A 21,842-nucleotide genomic window follows, 5' to 3' on the forward strand; every position below is an offset into this window, starting at 1 on the left:
AGCTACACTATGGAATCTACTAAGAGAGGACTGGAGAGCACTGCTGGCTGATGGAGCAGACACTACAGAGGAGTGGAGTGGAGACAGAAATCTAAATAATTGTCCTGTGAGTGGAGAAAGAGTGAGGGCAAAACTGAAGCTAGGAGTTTGGGAAACAGAGGCCATGTCATCTCTCAGGCTGGGTTAAGAATATTGCTTTCACACTAGGAATAATTGCAAGGCATCAAATATTTTGAGCAGTGGATGAATTTTTTTTCAGGCACAACAGATTTTACTTTTTTATTAAATTTATTGAGGTGACATTGGTTAATAAAATTATTTAAGTATCAGGTGTGCCATTCCATAATTCATCATCTGAACACTGCATGGCATGTTCCTCACCCCAAGTCAAGTCTCCTTCCATCACCATTGATCTCCCCTTAACCACCTTCCACCTCCCTAAACCCCTTTTCCTACCAAAATGACCTGCTGATAGAATTTTTAAAGGCCACTGTGACAGCACAGTGGAGATTGGATTGTAAATTGACAATATAAAGTATGGATGGGCCAGTGGTCATTTGTCTCATGTCATCCAGATGAAATGTAATGGTGACTTGATCAGAATGATGAAGAGCTTTTTAAGAGCTATAATACATAGAAAGCGGTGATGATTAGATTATAAAAGCTTTTGGTAATTTTTTTTTATTTATTCATTTTTTTAGAAAGGTGAGAGAGAGAAGAGAGAGAGACAGAGAGAGAGAAGTGGGGAGGAGCTGGAAGCATCAACTCCCATATGTGCCTTGATCAGGCAAGCCCAGGGTTTCGAACCAGCGACCTCAGCATTTCCAGGTCGACGCTTTATCCTCTGCGCCACCACAGGTCAGGCAGCTTTTGGTAATTATCAATGGTTAAGGGTTGAATATTTGGTTGTTGTTTTTTTTTTTGCTCTATTATTCAGTAAGATAAATAACTCTGTGGTTTGGTAAGGCTAGTGAATACCTTGGTTAGATTTTTGTACATGTTGAATTCCCTTTGCATCAGAAAAAGATAACTGTTCTTTATCTTTAAAAATGGGACAAAAATCTCTTATTTTACTCACTACATATTAACTTGTATTTATCACAATAGAAATGTTTACTGTTTCTTGTGAAACAGTCACCTTGTATCTATTAAAATGATCTAATTCAAGTGGGTCATATTAGAATTCTTATTTACAGAAGAGAACATTGAGGATCAGAGTAGTTCAAAAACTAGATTAAGGTTTTATAAATAATGTAAAAGTGTAGCTAGGAACCATACCCAGACAATCTCATATTTGAGTTCAAGTTCATAACAACTATGGATACATCTTCCTACTCTCAGAGGAATTTGATTCAACTCTTTTATATCAATGACCTGCTAATACTCATACTTTAGTCTCATGAATGTCACCAGACTTTGACTAACTCCAGTCTCTTTTCTATCAACATTTTCTTTAGACTTTCAAATGCAAAGAGATTCATAAATTCAGCCAATATTCTGCTTTTAGTTACAAGTATTTCTTCTTGACTTGGTTACAAAGAAATCCCACAAATGATTTTGTAGCAAAACTCTGTTATTTGTCTATTGATAATTCAATTTGAAATGAAGCAAAAAAGAAGAAAAAAATTTTTGTGCATTTTTATTATTATTATTTTTTGACTGATTAATCCACACAAAGTACATCCTGCTGGGGAGCCACAGGGTACTTTAAACCAGGTCACTTTAACTAAACATAAATACAGAACAAATTGGACGTCTCCTCAGACCTTTGAACTGACTTGAAGCGAAGACTGTACCCAGACCTTGGTTTTATCTGTACACGTTCTTGGAGCGGAGCCAAATTCTCAGCAGAAACACACATTTGCAGGAACAGGACCAGCTGCAGAAGGTTTTGAAACTATGAACACTAGCACTGTATAAAAGCTGAAAAATACAGATGGTCTCTGAACTACAATTACTTGACTTCTCCTAAGGCACATGTCTATGACTAAACTATGCATTGCTATGGGGGATGGTGGAAGAAAGTTAGCTTTGGAGCTTGAGTGGCTTTGCAAGCCTGGGCTGACATTGAGTTCTGGCAAATCAGTGAAGTTTTATCCTCAGTTTTATTGTCGCTTAATAGGTCTGTGTGTGTGTGTGTGTGTGTGTGTGTGTGTGTGTGTGTGTGTGTGTTTCTGGAATAGAGCAGATTATCAACAAATAGCTTTGCTCTTGGCACATTGACATGCATTACCTGTATTCACAAGTGTGTCCTTTTAGGTGTTCATTTTTTAAATGTTTTAAAATTCTTTCTCTGTTCTATGGCTTTCTTTCTTTTTCCAGTGAGAATTAGCCTTCACCCCAGTTGTCATTCTAATGCCTGTATCATTTTGCACCATCATTGGATAGAAGGCTCATCTTTCACAGTAAATAAAGTACCCTGATTAGTAAAGCATTCATGAAATAACTTTTCAGTTTTATTTAAGCTAAAGTGACATGGTCTCAAGTACCAAATTTCAAGAAAACAAACAAACAAACATAAAACACTTGAAAGGTTTTGGAGTGAAATGGGGGGAAAATGTTTTTCCCAGTTCTCATTAAAAGTAATGTATATAAACAGTTCAGCTGGGAAAGGCAAAATGGATTTGCTCTTTCAGGTATGAAAAGGGGAAAGAAGTATTCTGCCAGGTAATGCCTTCTGAATTCAGGCACATTTATGACTTTTTGTATAAGATTAGCTTACCTTACTGAATTCTACAACTATGCCCCGTGATATCAATACGCTTCCCAGTTTAATGACTGAGTCACTGTCTTGAATCCAGAAATAGAGAGGTTGTCTTGTCTTGCATCAGTGATGTAAATATCTCCCTCAAGCCTATCTGTTTATAACACACATAAAAAAAATGACATGTCAGCTTTGGAAGACTACAAAGGAAGAGAATTAAACTGGGTTATTGGAGCTTGGTGGGGTGCTGAGAAATGTTGTCTTAAGGTATACCAGAAGCCTTTCAAATTAGTCTGATAATGTACAGTCACTTAGTAACTTAAGATACTTGAACCAATATGGTAGAAAAACTTTGTACTGAGGGTTCTGGGATTAACAGAACTTTCTAGCTTATACAAAAGACATTCACAGTTGAAACTCTGGGATATAGGAGACTTTCAAATCTGACGAATTATATGCCAACCCAAGGCCCTTGTAGCAGCAAACTAGCTCACACTTAGAGGATAAATCAAAGCAGTAATCGGTCTTGTCAGTAAGCAGGTGTTTTGATTGCCTTTATGGTTCATTTTCATGCAAAAGTGTTGTGGGATACAGAAATCACAAGGGGTTGTAAACAAATGGACTGACAGGATTGATCCTACCAGGCAAGGAGATCCAAATTGGCCCGATCTTTCATATTATGAAATATAACTAATCACGGCACCTCCTTAAGCTCCAGCCTGTTTGTGAGCTCAGCATTTCTTTTCTTTTTTTCATGTCTTTTCTTTCTTCTGTTTTTTTTTTCTTTTATATACCAAAGGCATTTCTTTTCCTTTCATGGTAAATTATCCCAGCAACCATAGCAGGTTTAGAATTTAAAGCGCCACAGAGCGCAGGACTTGACAAAAGGTTTTTGTTTTTGAAATATTTTAAAACAGGACATACAAACTGTGTAATCTGGTTCCAGGATAGAAGGAAAGAGGAGGAGGTGAGGCACATTCCCCATCCCACTCCCATTTCAAAATTGAATGATTACACAAATATTACAAAAAGGAAAGATCCAGTAAGACAAACAACTCTTAAGATATTGGTTTATTAGAGAATTGATATTTTAAAGTATGGCTAGATTTGGAAAAATAATTTAAAACTGGAAAAAATTCCAATTTATAGTCAACCTGACATCTTATTTAAAGACATTTGATTTCTTACTTTGGAATTTTGCTAGATTTTATAAGTGAACAGTCGTTGATGTAATGAAATGTAAGTTGAAAAACATAGCTGAAATTACAGTTGTAAAATCACTCTATCTCAAGAATTCCATCTCCCTTTGGTTATAATGGATGTGTGGGGTGTTCTTAACATGATGTCACAAAACATTTGTATTATGTAAGCAACTTGACTTTATGGTTTTTCTTCTGTATAGTAGCATAATTCTGAATAAATTTTTCTTACTGATAAAATGAGACAGAGATATGTTCTTTCTTTTTTTCTTTTACTATGTTAACATATACATATTATTTTGCTATTTTAACTAATTTTAAGTGTTCAATTCAGTGGTATTAAATACAGTCACATTGTTCTGCAATATCACCACTAACCATCTCCAAAACATCATCCCAACAGATTGTTTTGTTGAAGTTGTTTTGTTTTTAGATGAGAATAGGGGAGATCATGAGGCAGACTCCTTCAGGTGCCCCAACTGGGATACCCCTGGCAACCCCTGTCTGGGGCCAATGCTTGAGTATTGATCTATTATTAGCACCTGAGGCTAATGCACTTCAAAAGAGTTATCCTCAGGGCTCTGGGCCAATGAAGCTACTGGCTGCAGGAGGGGAAAAGAGAGAGAAGGGTAAGAGGAAGAGAAGGAGAAAAGGAAGCGAGGAAAAACAAATGGTCACTTCTTCTATGTACCTTGACGGGGAATCAAACCCAAGGCACCCATATGCCAGGCCAACATTCTATCCACTGAGAAACCAGCCAGGGCCAGATTATGTTTTTAAAAAACCATTTTGATAGCTTTCCCAATTTTAAGTATGAAAGAAATGAACCTTATTATTTTGGTTAAGATCGTGATTTTTTTTAACTGATTTTAGTGTCTATTCATCTTCCAAATAAAGTTTATTTGCGCGTATAAATTATTCTTGATACTATCATATTATAAAATGGCCCAATATGAACACTATCATTTTTTTAAATGTTTAAATTGAGCTCAGTTTAAACTAATCCAACACTAAGCACGGACTTTTTTTCTAATAATGTTTTTAAGTCAGTAATATGACTGTGGTTTTAAGAAAAAAATAATTTTTGATGCAAAAATAAATATGCTAGTATACTAATTTGAAAAGTAAGAGATTAACAAGTCATCAGTTAGAATTATTGAAAAGGATGTTATCTTACTTCTTTATTTTAAAGTTTTACACATTTGTAAAGTTTTAATATCTAATTTAATTACAGAATCAATTCTTATTTTTCAAACAAAAAAGTCTTTTTTCACTAATGAAAATACTGTAATTTAAAAAAAAATGTAAAATATAAATAAATTAGAAAGGAAAACAAAAGACATAAGCCTGTCCACTTCATCTAAACATGCACTTACCTTTAAATGATGTTTCTACAATTAAAAAATAATGTTGTATATAAAAACTGTATTTTGTCTGGTTAAACCTCATTTTTAAGTCAATATTTAAAATTCATATTCACACATTGCTATCAAATTATTTTGAAGCGTACTACGGACACAGCTACATAAATTGTTTTTTTTATCATTTTTTAACAAACATTTATTAAAACACATAATGTTTCCTCACATTGTAATAATTGCAGAAAATAGTCCCAATCACTTTATTGTGAATATAGCACAGAAAATATGGATATAAAGAGAAAAGATCAAGCACTAGTTGATAACATATGATAATAAATTGAAAGCAACCCTCAGGTCTTGATGACAGCATATTTATTTCTAAATATGATTTAGAATGCTTTCACAGGACCGCACACGGACAGTAACCACAATTAAGGTTGGTCAGCAAAAAGATTCCATGTGCTCTTCTAGAGCCTGTGCCAGAGAGCAGCTTTTAAGGTATAAGTTAGCTTGAGGGAACTGTATCCTGCCTCGCCATTCGTTTTTATAGATGGGCTTTCTGCAGTCCTGTTGGTTCTGTAACTTTGTTTTTATGTAAAGGAAAATTGATCACAGTTTTTATGTAAAGGAAAAAAGAAAACAGAGTTCCTAACTCTACAAATAACCTCTGTAAATAATGCATGGAGGTAAATTAAACTACAAATTGTTTGAGAGTGTCAGAGAGACATACATTGATTTTTCTTCTAAATTTAAACATTCAGGCAGTAATATACATGTATTAAGAATATTAATATGAATGATGGTACACCCAACTGGGCTTCTGAAACACATTTTCTAGCTGCATTAATAGCCAATTTCAAACTAAAGATGTCATATATCCTTAACAGAATGATTTGTTTGGGGAAAGAAAGAATGATCAAGAACAGTTTAAAAACATATTTATAAATGTTTGGTTTTCTTATGGGAAAATAAACATCTCTGAATAGAAGCACCAGTTCTCTAAGGGTATGAAAACTTCTTAAGCAGATCACATTCACGGTGACCTGCACCCCTCATGCTACCTGCTTGCTTCACTGTCTATAATTGTTGACTTACTGAACCAAGGACAATTTAGAGGCTGTGTGGTGGGCCAAATACCCCAAGTTCTAGTTCTAAAATTGGGTCCAATGATAAACACACATAGCAATTTAATCAAAAACATTTAGCAGATACAGCTACTAGTCTGTGAAATTGAATGTTAGCTGTTGCCTGCCATCAGTTTTATTCCAGGCAAAATAGCAGAGAACAGAAAGTAATGCACCCTGGGTATCAAACGGAAGAACCGCCGGGTCTCCTCCCATTTTCATTTTCTAGGGTAACTAACAAATTACACAGACTTGCTGGCTTAGATGAACAAACACTTATTCTCATCATTTTGGACACCAGAAGTCCAGAATCAATGTGTCAGCAAGGCAGTGCTCACTCCAAAATATCCAGGGGAGAGTCCTTCTCTTTCTTCTTCCAACTTTTCGTGACTCCGGGAGTTCCTCTGCTTCTGTCTTCACGTGGCCTTTTCCTCTTCTCTATGTCTTCTTTTCTTCCGTCCCTTAATAAGTACCCTTGTCATTGGATTTAGGGAGTACACAAATAACCCAAGATGATCTCATATCAAAATCCTTCCCTTACTTACATCTGCAAACACTCTAACAAGTTCACATCTACACGTTCCAAGGGTTAGGATGTGGCTATATCTTTTGGGAAACCAATGCAATTACTGTCACTACCCATGCCATTATACTGTGCAATATATGAATTTAATAGTCATGTTACATATTTTTTTTTGTAATTAAGGCTACTTTCTGTCTTCTCCAATATAGGTGCATATCCAACTAAATTGGTTCAGGATAACAATAGTTACTACAATAGTTAACATATATTGAATTGCTTTTTAACTTTTTTTATATGGAATGCTTAATGAAATTGTGTGTCATCCTTGCTCAAAGGGCCGTGATCATCTTCTCTGTATCATTCTAATTTTAGTTATGTGCTGCAGAATTCAGTACTCACTGTTTTTCAACTTAATTTCTCCTCGCAGGAGCAGCTCTAAATATTAGTTGTTATTATGCCATCTTTTTCAGATCAGGAAGCAAAGGCAGAGATGTGAAGTGTCTGTCCCATTTACACAGGTAGGAGCTGTGGTTTGAATCCTAGCAAGCTGACTTCAGAACCCTTCCTCTTAATGAACATCCAACATTTTGTGGCTTTTCATATAAGGTAACTTGAAGATTGTCTAGTACCAAAAATTATTTCTCTTTATATACTCAGATTTCCAAAATTCATAGTCTAAAACCACAATACCCTTATTAAACTTTACCTTGAGAATTAGCCATTATATTTCAACTATGAATATATTTAAATATATTAGAAACCAGAGCTGGAAGTGTTATCTTATTACAGATGCAGAAAGAAACATTTACAAAGAGAAGTTTAATAAAAATTACAGAGTAAATTAAAAATTCTAGAGAAAGAAATCAGTCTCTGGCCTGATTTAGAAGCTGGTATTCTTTTTCTATATATTTAAAGAAAAAAATATTTACTTTTTATATTTGGAATGTGGCAGACTTTTTAACCCCTAGGACAGCTTAACCAATGTGTATCTCACTGCAGACCTTCAAATATGCAATGCGACATTAACATGTCCTATCAAGAGGTGGTGTCAGTGTTACCTCCCTTGAGCCTGGGTGGCAGAAGTGATCTGTGCAAGTTTTGAAGCTAACTCTTAAAGGTAACACAGCTTCTACTGCCAGTTTTCTCTCTCTCTATATATATATATCCTTCATCTCTCTCTCTCTCCTCTTCGTCTCCTCCTCTCTCTCATTTCTCTGTCTCCCCTTCCAGGTTGCCATCAACTGTCAGACAACAACTATCAGGTCTATTTTCTAAAGAGATTTCAGACAATATACACAAGCCCCGAGTCTTTCAGTCCTCCCCCAGACAGATAAGCCATTCCTACTGTTATAAGTTCCTGAAGCACAGAATCACAGGAAGTAATAAAAGGACCATTGTTGTTTTGCACTACTAAGTTTCCGGATAGGTTATTATGTCTCACTAGACAGTTAACATAGAAGAATATGTTGTCATGCCCTTTTTTTCATATGGCATATTAGTTTGTCTTTTAATTTATTAGTTTACTTTTTTGACCAGGTTTTCATTACATATAGCCTTTAAAGCATTCATGAAATATTTATTAAGCATTTTCTATGTATCAGGCCTGTGGGAGCCTCTTATGATCTGGTGATAAAGGAGACAGTCAAAATCCCTGCAATTACAGAGCTTCCATTCTAACCCTGTAGAAACACGGTTGCTCCTTCGAGCCTCCAGCAGTACATACCTAAATCCAGGGAATGGCACAGACTCTGCCAAAGTAGAATAGTCTCCTCATGGTTTATGTCCTAAGTCAAGCTTCCTCGATGTGGAGCTCAAGAGCTATATTTTCGTGCCAGCAACTTATTAAGGAAATCATCCCAGAAAAACCCACCAAGAGATAGAGAAAGAAGCAGGAAAGAAAGGCAGAAGAAGCTAAGCAAATGGTATAGGTTTCCAGCCATGCCTCAGCCTCAGCTCTAGCCTTCTGGGGAGTTCTGCTGGCATATTTGCACAGAAGAATTTATCTTTATCCAAAGCAGGAGAGCTGGGGTTTGTGCTCCTGCATTAGTCAGTCATCATAAAGGGTATAAATGGCCAGGAGCATCTGGATCTTTCTGTATTTGAATAATTTGATTATTGCAATCCAAGAGAAGTTTCAGGAACAGACCAGCACAATGATCTGAGAGGAAATACACCCAGAAATGATCCAGGTAATTTTAAGCAATCTGAATGAACATGAAGACCATCTGTTTAATTTATTGAGTATAAATTTGAGGAACAAAAAATATAAAATATTTAAGGCCTCAAACTTGGAGAAATAAAATTCAGAACAATGAATGCAATAGATACAGAATTGACCTACCTGAAAGTAAAATAATTTTGTACCCTCCTCAGGAGGACATAATTTGGGACTCAAAGTATGTTTATTACCTTATGGATGGTTCTGTCTCTTTATTTATTTTTACTTAAAATTATTTAATAGTATGATTTGGCCTTAATTTTTAAGTTGAGTCAAGTATAATATAGATAGGCATGGGGCAAGGCAAGGAGTGACTCGTGTTGGTCGTGTACTAGAAATGTTGTTCTTCTGGTTTGGACAAAGCATAAATTGTTCTGATTTATGGTTATTGTAATGTCTCCTTCTGCTACACTTAAACTTCTTCCCCCCAACATGAAAGTATTTCCCTTGCCATCAGCCATGTGCAGACAAAACAAATGTCTCTTCTTTAGATTCTGCAGACCTGGGTGAAGGAGAGGGACCTACGAAAGTGTGCTATGCATTTATTTACTGATTTTAATGAGGAGTAGTTTTTTTTTTAATGTCAAGACAAGTTTAAATTGAGAGGTAGTGACTGAATGTAGAATATTCAGAAAGGACCTAGAATTGGTCCATTGATTTCTACCTGTACCTACAGTATTGAAATATGAGCCTGAGGGCTAATATTAGGAAACTCATTTGATTTTCCAACACATAGCTGAGCCCATGCTCTTTGTTCTTTGCTTGGTTTACATGAATGGAACATTCTTTGTGTCTGACATTACTGAATAACAAATATCTCTATTTATTTGCATCCAGGAAGTTATAAAGTTTGTATCAAGAAAGATCAGTCAGTTCACAAAACAAAGCACAACAGATGAAGCGTAGTATGCCTACATGTGCGCAGTGGGATGAGTTGGCTATTGCTGCACAATAAATTGGTACAGTCCTTGTGGGTCAGGAGTATAGGCCTGGCATCCCTGCTTCAGTGCTTAAGACACCAGCCACGGCTTGGTCTCAGCTGACACAAAAGTGAAAAGGGTCCATTTCTAAGCACAAATGGTTTTTAGGAGGACCCAGTCCATTGTGTTCTGTGCAGCTGAGCAACTCAGCTCCCTCCCTGTTGTCACGTGGAAGGCCCCTGAGTTCCCTGCCACTTAGGCCTCTCTGCACCGCAGCCTACTTCACCAAAGCCAGCAAGTGACACGAGAAAGTGTCCACTAGCAAGATGAAAGATACCATCTTGGGTGATATCTTTAAGGAAATAATATTCCATAATCCTTGTCACATTCTATTGGTTTGCTATAAATCACAGACCCTACTGACCCTCAAGGGAGATTGTACAAAAGCAAACACAAGAGAAAGCAGAGATAATTGACCTCTGTCCACCACTATAGCTTACATGCAGACATAACATGAAAATCACTAACTTCCTCCAGTGGATAAAGCAGTTCTTTGCACCAAGAGTTGAAAACCTTATAATGAAAACATGATAATTAGGAGTAACTGTTGCAACATCATAGTAACACTATCTCATATAATGACATGTTCTCATTTCATTCATGAGGTACAAACACACATGATTTCTGAGGGACTGAGCAGCACAAGGATATCACTTACTCATCCAATAGGGCTGTGAAGCAAAGAAGGCCAGTTAGCAAATAGACACACAAGACCCAGAGCAGTGTTTTGGAGAAAAGTAAAGAAGAGGGGAAGCAATGACATAGTTTTCCTGTTGCCCATTGTACTCTAAGGCTGTGTATAACAGTGGAACTAGAATTAGATTCTTTAAGTGATATTCCTTCCTCTGTGCTGGGGGCTTATGAAGCATCATATTAGAGGAGGTACCAACAATTCCAAGAGCTTGATCAAGAGTGTCACACAGCCTTGCGTTTGTAGCTCTGTGCACTGGCGGTGCCAGCGGCTTCCATCTTTGATCCATCATCTCAGCACTTGACTAGAATAGATTGTTAGCACTTCAGTCTACAGCTGCTTTTAACAGCACAGATTTCAATTTTCAAGTATTCTTCAAGAGGCCAATTTCCTCTTGGACAGGTTCATTCCTAACTCCTAGCCAATGCCCCAGATCCCCAAGGATGGCCTCTGTTTCCCATTCCATTAGTAGCCCTTACCATTGAAACCCATGTTAGCTATTTGCAAACACTGCAATGCTGCCCATTCTCATTGATATACATGAGTCCAGGTTCAATTTAATGGGGGAAATGGGTGAAGGAAGTTAAAAGGGGGATAAATAGTGATGGATAAAGACTTAACCTGGGTGGGTGCACACACAATACAGTATACAGAAATGTGTTGTAGAATCGGGCACTTGAAACCTATATAGTAACCAGTGGCATTCCAATAAATTATTATAAATTAAAAAAAACAACCCAGATTATTTAGGTCTTGTTTAGAAGGCTCCACATAGTTAGATTTCTTCAATGTGATTTTTTAATGAAAGAGATATTATCATTTTAGAAGTTTTTATCATTCTGTATAAATTTGTTAATTACCTAAATTTACATTTTTCCTTATATTTTACCCCCTTTTATCAGACTCTTTAATTTTCTCTAGAAATTTTCTAATATAAACTGAAAAATACTTTATCTTTTTATTCCATTTTATTTCATAACTCTAGAAAATAAAATAGCTTTTAATATATTATATTGAATGGGGTTAACTTATTGGTAGGGGTGTTTAATTATAAAGTTTTATTAGTTTCTGATAAACAGCACTGTTTTTAATAAGTCCCAAAGATATGTTTCTTATTTCAAGTTCTGTCTGAAGGCAGTAAAGCTAATGCAAAATTCTAGTATATTTCTTTTTCCGTCTTTTCTAAAGGTTAATGGTCTAGTTTCTGAAAATAGCCATTTAGGAAATGTTAACTTTATGCTAATTCAAATTATTTTCCAAAATTTTGCCCTGAAATAACCTCTTGCCATTTTTATTCTATACCTGAAATAAAATTAAAAAGCTAAGATTTCCATGGTGGTTCATGCAAAAGGGGGAAAATGCATTAATCATAAATCACAACACCAGCTGAAGCATTTTTGTGGTTTTTTTGTTTTTGCTTTTTTTTCTTTGCTAGAACTACTTTGGCATAAATCTTTACTATTTTTCTTTGAACCTGGAGAAAGTAAAAAATAACAATTAGTGCACACAGAGACAATTTTTTTTTTGCCTTGGTATTTATACTGAAGAAAATAAACCCACTTAGAAAACAGACATGTTCAGATGAGTAACGTGGGTTCTACAGTTCGAGTGATGATGTACAGCAGCTTAGTCATGCAAAAGTGAAAGAACTGATGAACCACGGCTGGTCTGGAGCACACATTTGAGACGTGTGTTCCTTGAAAATTCACTGAAAAGAGACAAATGGATAGTGATCTTCTCATAAAGTTACAGGGATCCAGTCAACCAAGACAAAATATCACCCGAGGAGAAAAGGTTAAGATTTCCAGATGCCATAGCATTAAAACATGAGAACAGGGAGGCAAAGGTTTTAACAATAATTTGCCAACCACCCTTTTCTCTACTATTAAACAATTTGTACACTTCAGACATTTCCTGTCCAATGCTAAAGGCTAAATTCATTAAGCGCTCCCCATTTTCTTTAGACAAAAAGTACGAGTATGCATAATAATTGTTATTATTTCCTTCAACATATTGTTGCTTTCATAATGTTCTCAAAAAGCAATTAGCCTTGGCAAGCAATGTTCTTTAAGTCAGTGCTTTTCAAACTATTCTAGTTCATGTCTCATTTTGAAAAATAAACAACAAAAATGAAAAAGTAGAGTCTAGATTCTCTTACAATGTTTTGAAATTTCTAATTAGAGTAAGTATTGTGACTATAAACAAAATGAAATAAATGATGGAATACGTCTTCTAAAACTATGCATGCCTTTTCAGTTAAATAAAACATCTATGATATTCCCCCAACTTTTCTTGTCTATCCAAACCTCATACCCCAAGATGAGAATCATTGTGAGAATACTATTTGCCTGGGTTGTTTATTTTAGGTACACAAATCTAAACTACAATGATAATTTGTGTTTTCCTTAGTTTATATATTTACATATCATAATATCAGGATTGATTATCTGGAATGGACTGACAGTCAAACAGCATGAGGAGTCAATCTCTGAAGTCTACCAATACTGCACTCTGAAGTAGGTTGCAATTACCACCTACTTCCCCCTATATGTCCACAATCAAAATTTTAAAATACTAAGATTATACTTTCAGAGATCATTTCTACAGTTTGTTACTAGAGAAATTTCTCTGACCGTGTAGAGTACCCGAAACCACGAGGAGGAGTTACAGTGTTCTCTCCTGAGTGTGAAGGCGGCTCTTGGTGTTGCTTGTGCAACTGCCTTTTGCCATTGATGATCATTCTTCTCTTCCTTTGGGAGAGTAAGACGGAGAGAACGCAGTCTGAGTGGTAAAAAAAATAAAAAAATAAAAGTAAAAAAAATTTTTTAAATACTTTTTTCTTACTTACTAGCCACATTTTCTGACTTTGTACCTCTTGATGATCTCGACTTTTCATTCACAGTTTTCTGTGAAACTGACCAATCCTATAGTTAGTTAGCATCTCAAGTTGATAAAGCCAGTGGAAGCTCTTTGGTTCTCATTTGACATTACCTTGTATCATATTTGACATTGTCAAGTATGCCATTTCTCTTTAAATCTTATTGTTCTCTTGGCTCTTATAATAAGTATATATTGTATGTAACAACTTATCCCTCAAACTTATTGACTTACAGCAATAAATATCTATTATCTCAGTTTCTGTATGTTAGGAATTCAGGAGGGGCAGGGATGTTGGTTCTGGCTTAGGCTCTCTCATAAGGTTGCAGTCAGGATATTAGCAAAGGTTACAGTCAGCTGAAGGCTTAATCGGGGCTGGATGATTTGTTCCCGAGATAATTTACTTGCATGGTTACCGAATGGAGATCACAATACTTACTCTGTGGATCTCTCCACACAGCATGGCATGGCTGCTCACAGTGATTCAAGAAAGAGTGAGTGACAAGAAGGCCACAGTAGCTTTTAAGACTGAATCTCCCAAATCACCTCATATCACTTCAGCTTTATTCTAGTCATTAGAAGGAAGTCACAAAGTCCAGCCACACTTAAGAGTGGAACTAAGTTCTATCTCTTAAAGGAAGGAACATCGAAGAATTTGTGGACTTGTTTTAAAACTACTAAAAAACAAACAAACAAACAAAAAACTAATACAGCCTTCTAATCACATTTGGAAGGCTTTTTTGTGACTTCTCTGGCTACTTCTTTTCCATAAGGACCATTTTTTTGTTTGTTTTTGTTTTTTTTATTTTCTTTCCACTAGTGCAGTATTGGTAGACTTATTCCAGAGAGGTTTACTGAAGATGAAATGGAGAAGATAATATATTTATAATGTAGGATTTGGTATGTAGAGAGAATAAATAACAAGTCTGCAAATACTAGGTAAAAACAATGGGTCAATATCCCCAGAGACAGAAGATTACAAAAAAGTGGTGGGACATAACTATTCATTCTTAAAAAAAAAAAAAAAAAAAGTTATGGTTGCAGTTGGAGATGAATTTGCATTCTGAGAGTTAAAGTATGTCTACTTCATTGATTATATTACCTCTATAAAGTTGAACTACATGGGTTTTTTTTTTTTAAAAAAAGGATACTAGGAAGTTTTTAAATATTAGTGGCATAAACACAGGAGTCTTCCCCTTTTTTGCATATCACTCAGAAATGAATAAAAGAGCCATGAGAGAAGGAATAATGTTACCAAGGTGGTAGCATTAGAGACCCTTGCCTCCGCCCCCCCACACAAAGAACAATTAGACAGCTATCCACAAATGAAAAATAGCTCTGGAAGAGCTCAGGAAATGTAAAATTTTTCTATTGCACACCTCTTATATAAAACAGAAAATCAAACTAAATGTTTATTAAATTATGTCAAGCAAAATATACATTTCTAAACTTACGAAATGCCTACAGCTAAAATAGTGTGAAGAGGCAATGAATATATAATATTAAAAGCAGTATACATCCAATTTTAAAGTTTGAGAAAAGACAAAATAGTTAAAAAAAGTGAATAATAAAAATAAAAGCAAAATTAATTCAATATAAATAGTCAAAGGTTAACGTCAATAAGTAAAGCCTATTGTTTTCTTGTAAGTAAAATTGAAAACATAAATAAAAAGGACAAGTCCCTGAACTCATTAATAACAATAAATAAAAATTCACAGACATTGTAGAAATTAGTAAATATCTAATCAATTTTGTCAAATCTTTGCAAATGAGTTTAAGAACATGAATGAAATATTTTTTTTTTTTTTTTTGGAAAACATAAGCTACCAAAACTGACCCCAAAAAGTTAATATAGAAGACTACACACATTATTTAACATTCAAGAGATAAAATTGTGTAATAATTATTATCCAGATGGTTTCATAAGGGAATTTTTCCAAAACTTCAAGTAGTAGATAACTGCAATTAAACTTCAGTTGTCCAGAGAATAGGAGGGAAAAAAAGGAAATTTTCCAAACTCTTTTATGAATGTGTGCAGCACATTTATACCAAATTCTCATTAAAGTTATACACATAAAAGGACACTAACAGAACATGCAAATGTATTAAAACAAGTCATTTTTTTTAAAAAACTAGATAGATAAATTCAGTTGTTTACTTAATAACAAGGAAAACAAGTACAGTTTATTTCTGGAATGTTAATGTGGTTAAAAAGGATAGCTATAATTATAAATTGTATTTATCAAGTCAAGAGATAGTCATATAAATCTTACTAAATCTAATGAATTGCTTTTCATCAAATTCACATCTATTCTTGACTTTTAAAATCATAATAATGTAAGATAGTTTCTATATGTCTATGTTTATACATACATGCAAAAGAGCAGATATATGCTGAAGAACCATCAGAAACAATCTTTTTTAAATCAGTGATAAAGCAACAAAATTTGCTATCAACATTTTGATTATAAAATTTTCTCAGTATTAGTCAGTAATATTAGGGAATAAATTTAGAAACAAAAAATTGGGAAGTAGAATTTTAAATTATTTTACTTAGAAATACTTTTTTTTGGGGGGGGGGAAATCTAGAAAGATAAATCAGAAGGCTATTATAAATAATAAGGCACAGCAGTAACAGGGCTGGGTACAAGGTTGATACATTTCTATGTATCAACAGATTTTTCATATAGACAAAGACTAAATCTTAGAATACAATGCCAAAAGGTCAAATACAAAACTTAACAAGAAACATATAAAATCTTCTTTGAAGAAAACTTTACATGCCACTGAGAAACACAAAAGTAGGCTTCCTTTCACATAAGGAAAGACATGTTCTTGGAAAAGAAAATGCAACATCATAAGAATGTCAATTCTCCCTAAAATTAATCTATAAATGTAATATGATCCTAGTAAAAAATAGCAACAGCATATTTTTGGATACCAGATGAATTATTTTCAAAGTTAAAATAGGAATAAAATATTCAGAAATGTCCTAAAAATAGAGAGACAAAAAAAGAAAGAGAATTATGTTTCTCTAGGCCCATCATTCTAATCTTACAATAACTGAAATGGCCTGATACTGTAAAAAGAGGCAATTTATGTACTCCTAAGCCCTACAAGCATTGATATTTTTATTATTGTTGTTTTATCTTTAATCTGAGACTAATCAATTTCTCAACATTGAATGATTCATATTTTATGTTTTTAGACAAAATATTTTTTAAAATGAAAAACAGTTGAGAGCTCTATAGAAAAAAATATATATTATACAAATTGAAGGAGAACATTTATCAGTGCTAGCTTTTTGCCTGACTACAACCAAATAGGAATGAGGGAAGTGTGAGAGATGAGATTAAATAAAATTTTCTTTTCATATGAAGGGGTGACATCCAGGATATAATATCCTAAAGAGTGGTTAACTTTTGGAAGGCATTTGAGCAGAGGAAAGAAAATTGAAAAACACACGGAATAAAAATCAATTTATTTAAGAAAAGTTGTTCTATCATAGACTAAGATGGATAATTCTGAGCCACAGTCTAAATCACCATCAAAATTATAAGCAATTATGCAGTGTGTCTGTTTTGAATTTATATATTTTTATTAAAACTCAGAAAGTTAAATATCAATGGATATTTTTCATGCTAAAGGAATAGATAGCATCCCTTTACATTCAAAGAAATTATAAAGTAGAGAGATTCTTCTATGAAAGGGCAGATAGTCTGTTAGTCATTTGCAACCTGTGTTCCTTCATGTAGGACATTAGTTTAATGTATGGCATGTCTTTGCTTTTATTAGACTGAATTCATCGTCATAAAACTGAGGAATATGGAGGAGATCATGATTTTGTTCTGCTTTGTTTGGTTTTGCCATTTATTTATTTGCTTGTTTATTTTCATATAAGAGGTAATGCTGTGAATCACAAATCTTTTAGCAATGACTCACTCAATGGGAGAGAAGGATTCTGCAAACCCTTTCCACTGGTGAGCAGCATCTCTGTTAATTTCCTGTGTTTGCTCTAATGCTCTGGGGGCTGGTTGGTTGCCTAATCTATACTGGTAGGCTAGGGTCATTCTGAAAGTTCTTCTGGCTATTTCATTATTGTAATTTTGGAGCAACAATCCTGTTGGTGCTCAAAATCTTCATGTGTAGTTCTGGGTAAGTCTCAGATTTTTGTTACATTATAGCTGAAATAAAACACTCCAAAAACACTGTCAGAAAACTAAGAACGAATCCTGTTACATACATTATATATAGTACACTATATACACACTTACTTTCCCACAGTATTTTCTACCCTGGTAATGCACACAGATTTCTTCCCTGTGTGACAATTTGGGTTTCTGTCAACACAAAACAAAATCACAAGGTTTTTTTTTTTGTTGTTGTTGTTTTTACTAAATATGGTACATCTCCTTAAATAGGTTTGGTCTTCAGTGTTCACAATGGCTTTTTTATACTGTTTCCCCTGTCATACCTGATTGTGTAGATTTAGATGATTAGACCTAAACAAATGCTTTCTTCTCAAAAAAACCTGAAGTCCAAACAAGAAGACAACAGCTCGATCACAGAACCAAGTCACTGCCAATGTAGCACCCTCTAGACTTCCACTGGGGACTTGCTTAAATTGACATGTTGAAATGTATTTGGTTCGATTCAGAGAGAAAACCACATACTACTCTATTTTTGCTTCTCAGCCATATTTTTAAATTGTGAGTTTTTTCTATTTTATTGAGGTATAATTCACAAAAAATAAAATATACAATGTTGATGAATTTTGGCAAATATAATCTACCACCCCAATCAAGCCCTAAAGTGTTGCTTCAACCTACTTTGTAGGCAATCCCCACCTTCTCCATTCCCCACTTTCAACAACTATGAAAATACTTTTTCTGATATCTATCAGAATTGGAGAAAGAATGGTCATATTTATTTTGAAGAAAGGTTGATCATGATCATGAAAATAATTCCCATCCCTTCTCCCCCTCCATCACACTCCCTGCCCAGTCCCCAACCCCAGCCATTAAGGATTACTTTTGTAGGGCTTAAATGTTACTTCTTTCTCTCTTTTTACATATTCATAGTGTGAGCTTCTCTGACAGGTCAAAATGGTACTTCTCTGTGGAGAAACACAAATAAATCAAATATAAGAACATACACTTCCTCTGTTGTGTTTACCCAGACTCTAGGGTGGGACTTGGAAGAGTAAACTGACAGTGACTGTGGAAGTGATAGGAATGGCTTGTACCGACATTTGAAATAAAGAACTCCTAGAGATGGTGTGGCAGAGACTGTGTGGCTCATGGAAGTACAGACGTCAGTGCTCCATAGCCTCCCTTTGTGACTCTGCGACTTTTTCTAGCCAATAAGCTCTCCGTGGGGTTGACATAGAGACACTTTCAGGCCTGGTCTCTAATGAGCTCCCTTGTATCTGGCTGGAAAGAAGACCTCTCCCACAGTAGCCACGGAAAAGAGAGGTTAATGATGATGGGTCCCCTTGAGACTGGTCCTCAAATGACTTTTACCTAAAACTGAGGACTATATTAATAGAGAAAAAACTTCTGTCACATTGGAGAAGTTATCATTTTGAGTTGTTTTTTTGTTGTTGCTGTTTTTTTTACAATGATTAAGCTTCCCCACTAATATTAATATAAGTGACAGTTTCTCTTTTTCATATAAAATTCTTTTTGCCTTTCATCCATCTGGTAAAATAGACAGAAAGACACTTACTAATTAATTTTCTGTGTCTGCACCTGAGCTGATGAGTTCTTCTCTAGCAAAATGATAAAACAGATTGTTCCTGTTATAAATACTCCCACTTTTCTAATTTGAAGCTTTCACTATTTGTTTCGCTTGAGGAATGTGGTGGTGTTACTATTACGAACATTGTAGTACAGGTGCAGCGAAATCATTGTGTCCTGGTTCTGTGGCTGATGTAACGTCCCACTGCCAGAGGGGCATGGCTCTGGAGCGCCCGCTCTGAGATCCTGACTGCACCACTTGATCTAGAAAAAAAGAATACCCAAGGGAATGGGAAAAATATTCCAAAGTTTCTAAATGATCCCAAGAAAAGTGAAAAAAAAGTGAAATTTTGCACTCAGAGCTGGTCTCAGTTTTTCTTAATTTTCAATTCCAATTGCTGACCAAAGGATACACTAAATTTTATTTTATTTTATGCTGTCTTAGCTCCTTGAGAGTTGATACTAAGTATATTTGGGTAATAACTCAGTTTTCATGGTATTAATGTAGTATTTTTTATTCAGTATTTCTCCCTGGGAAGCATATGGGTTCAAAGAGAAACATGCCATCGTTATGCATTCAACACATTTTTACTGAGCATCTCTAATGGGCCAGCTACAGTTTCTGGCACCAGAAATGTACTGATTCAGAAAGCAGACCTCTCTCCGTTCTGTCTTCTCCTTGCTCACTGCGCCCAATATGAGCTGTCTGTCTGTCCTGGTAGCATTCTGTGCGGCCAGTCCTGGCATGACAATTGTGGCCTGGCGCTTTCACCCTGCTGGTTTTGTGCTCTATCTATCTATCTATCTATCTATCTATCTATCTATCTACCTACCTACCTATCTCCCTCTCTCTCTCTCACCTCTCTCAACTTTATTATTTTAAAGCAGTGTTAGATTCACAGCAAAATTGAAACGAAGGTACAGAAATTTCTCATGTACCCCTGAACCCCCACATGCAAAACCTCCTCTCTTAACAACATTCCTTACCAGATTGATAGGTTTGTTACTGCTGATGAATTTACACTGGCACATCATAATCAAAGTCCACAGTTTACAGTAGGGCCCACTCAGTGTCACACATGCAATGGGCTTGGACAAATGTAGAATGACATGTATCCATCATCAGCGTATTACACAAAATGATTTCACTGTCCTAAAAAGTCTCTGTGGCCTGCCTCTTCCTCCCTACTGCCTGAACCCTTATAACCACTGACATTTGACTGTCTCCATAGTTTTGAATTTTCCAAAATGTCATGTAGTTAGAATCCTATAGTATGTAGCTTTTTACAGATTGGCACCTTTTACTTATTAATATGCATTTCAGTTTCCTCCACATCTTTTCAGGGCTTGATAGCTCGTTTCTTTTTTAGCAATGAATAACATTGCATTGCCAACAGTTTATCCATTCATTTACCGAAGGACATCTGAGTTGCTTCCAAGTTTTTGGCAACTATGAATAATGCTGCTTTAAACTCCTGTGTGGAAGTTTTAGTGTGGTCATAAGTTTTCAGCTCCTTTGGGTAAGTGCCAAGGAGTACAATTGCTGGGCAGGATGGTAAGAATATGCTTAGTTTTGTAAGAAGCTGAGAAACTGTCTTCCAGAACGGCTTTGCCATTTTAGAATTCCCACCGGCAATGTATGAGAGTTCCTGTTGTTCCACATTCTTATCAGTATTTGGTGTTGTCAGTGTTCAGGATTTTGGCTATTCTAATATACTGCTCACGAAAATGAGGGGACCAGGGGTCATGCAGACTCTCCAGTACTTTCAGCCTTTTGTCTGGTACATTTTCACCAATGAAATCAAAGTTGGTTTTGCATCGCATTTGAATAATCGAACAACTTTCTTTGACTTGTCGTTTGCTTTTCTGATGTTCTTGTTTAATAAAAAATAAATCAAATGCTTCTCTTTTTTATTGCTTCATATTTATATTGAAATATCCCCTAATTTTTTGTGAGCAGAATAGGTGTATAGTGGTCTTCATCTCTTTTATGTCTGTTTTAGTCATCAAGGTATCTCAAACACTGAAAACAGTGTTTGCTGTCATGTCTGATAGTAAGTGCACAATAAGTATTTGTTGAATTAAGGAATGTTTTATAGATTGTCCCTCTCAGATGCTACCAAAGAGAAAGTGAAGAGAAAGAGAAAAGGACAAGTAGTGAAAGACCAAGTTAGTTGTAGTGATTGGTCCTTTGTGTTCTTTTCCTACTTTGTTCATTCCCAGGTAGCTTTCTCCTGTATTTTCAAACATACACTCAACAATGACTGAAAATCTGTAAAGGTAGTTCACAAAGTCCATACTGACAGCCTCCAGGCATGAGTTTGCACAAGAGATCCAAATGATAAGTCAAGGACTGGCAAAAATATTATTCCGGTTAAAATTCAAAAAACATTCATAATTGCATTTTTTAATGTGTTACATCGCATG

General features: G+C 35.2%; 2 non-coding genes across 2 annotated transcripts; one reads left to right on the plus strand and one right to left on the minus strand.

The window, feature by feature from the left end:
• Positions 1 to 7,199: 7,199 nt before the first annotated feature.
• On the minus strand, positions 7,200 to 7,305 carry LOC136390317 (U6 spliceosomal RNA). Its single transcript, XR_010748727.1, has one exon. It is a non-coding gene; the product is annotated as a U6 spliceosomal RNA (small nuclear RNA).
• Positions 7,306 to 13,376: 6,071 nt separating this feature from the next.
• On the plus strand, positions 13,377 to 13,590 carry LOC136390107 (small nucleolar RNA U3). The gene has a single exon (XR_010748592.1). It is a non-coding gene; the product is annotated as a small nucleolar RNA U3 (small nucleolar RNA).
• Positions 13,591 to 21,842: the final 8,252 nt, after the last annotated feature.

The sequence above is a fragment of the Saccopteryx leptura genome, chromosome 1, assembly GCF_036850995.1.
Source record: "Saccopteryx leptura isolate mSacLep1 chromosome 1, mSacLep1_pri_phased_curated, whole genome shotgun sequence".
Taxonomy (NCBI): Eukaryota; Metazoa; Chordata; class Mammalia; order Chiroptera; family Emballonuridae; genus Saccopteryx; species Saccopteryx leptura.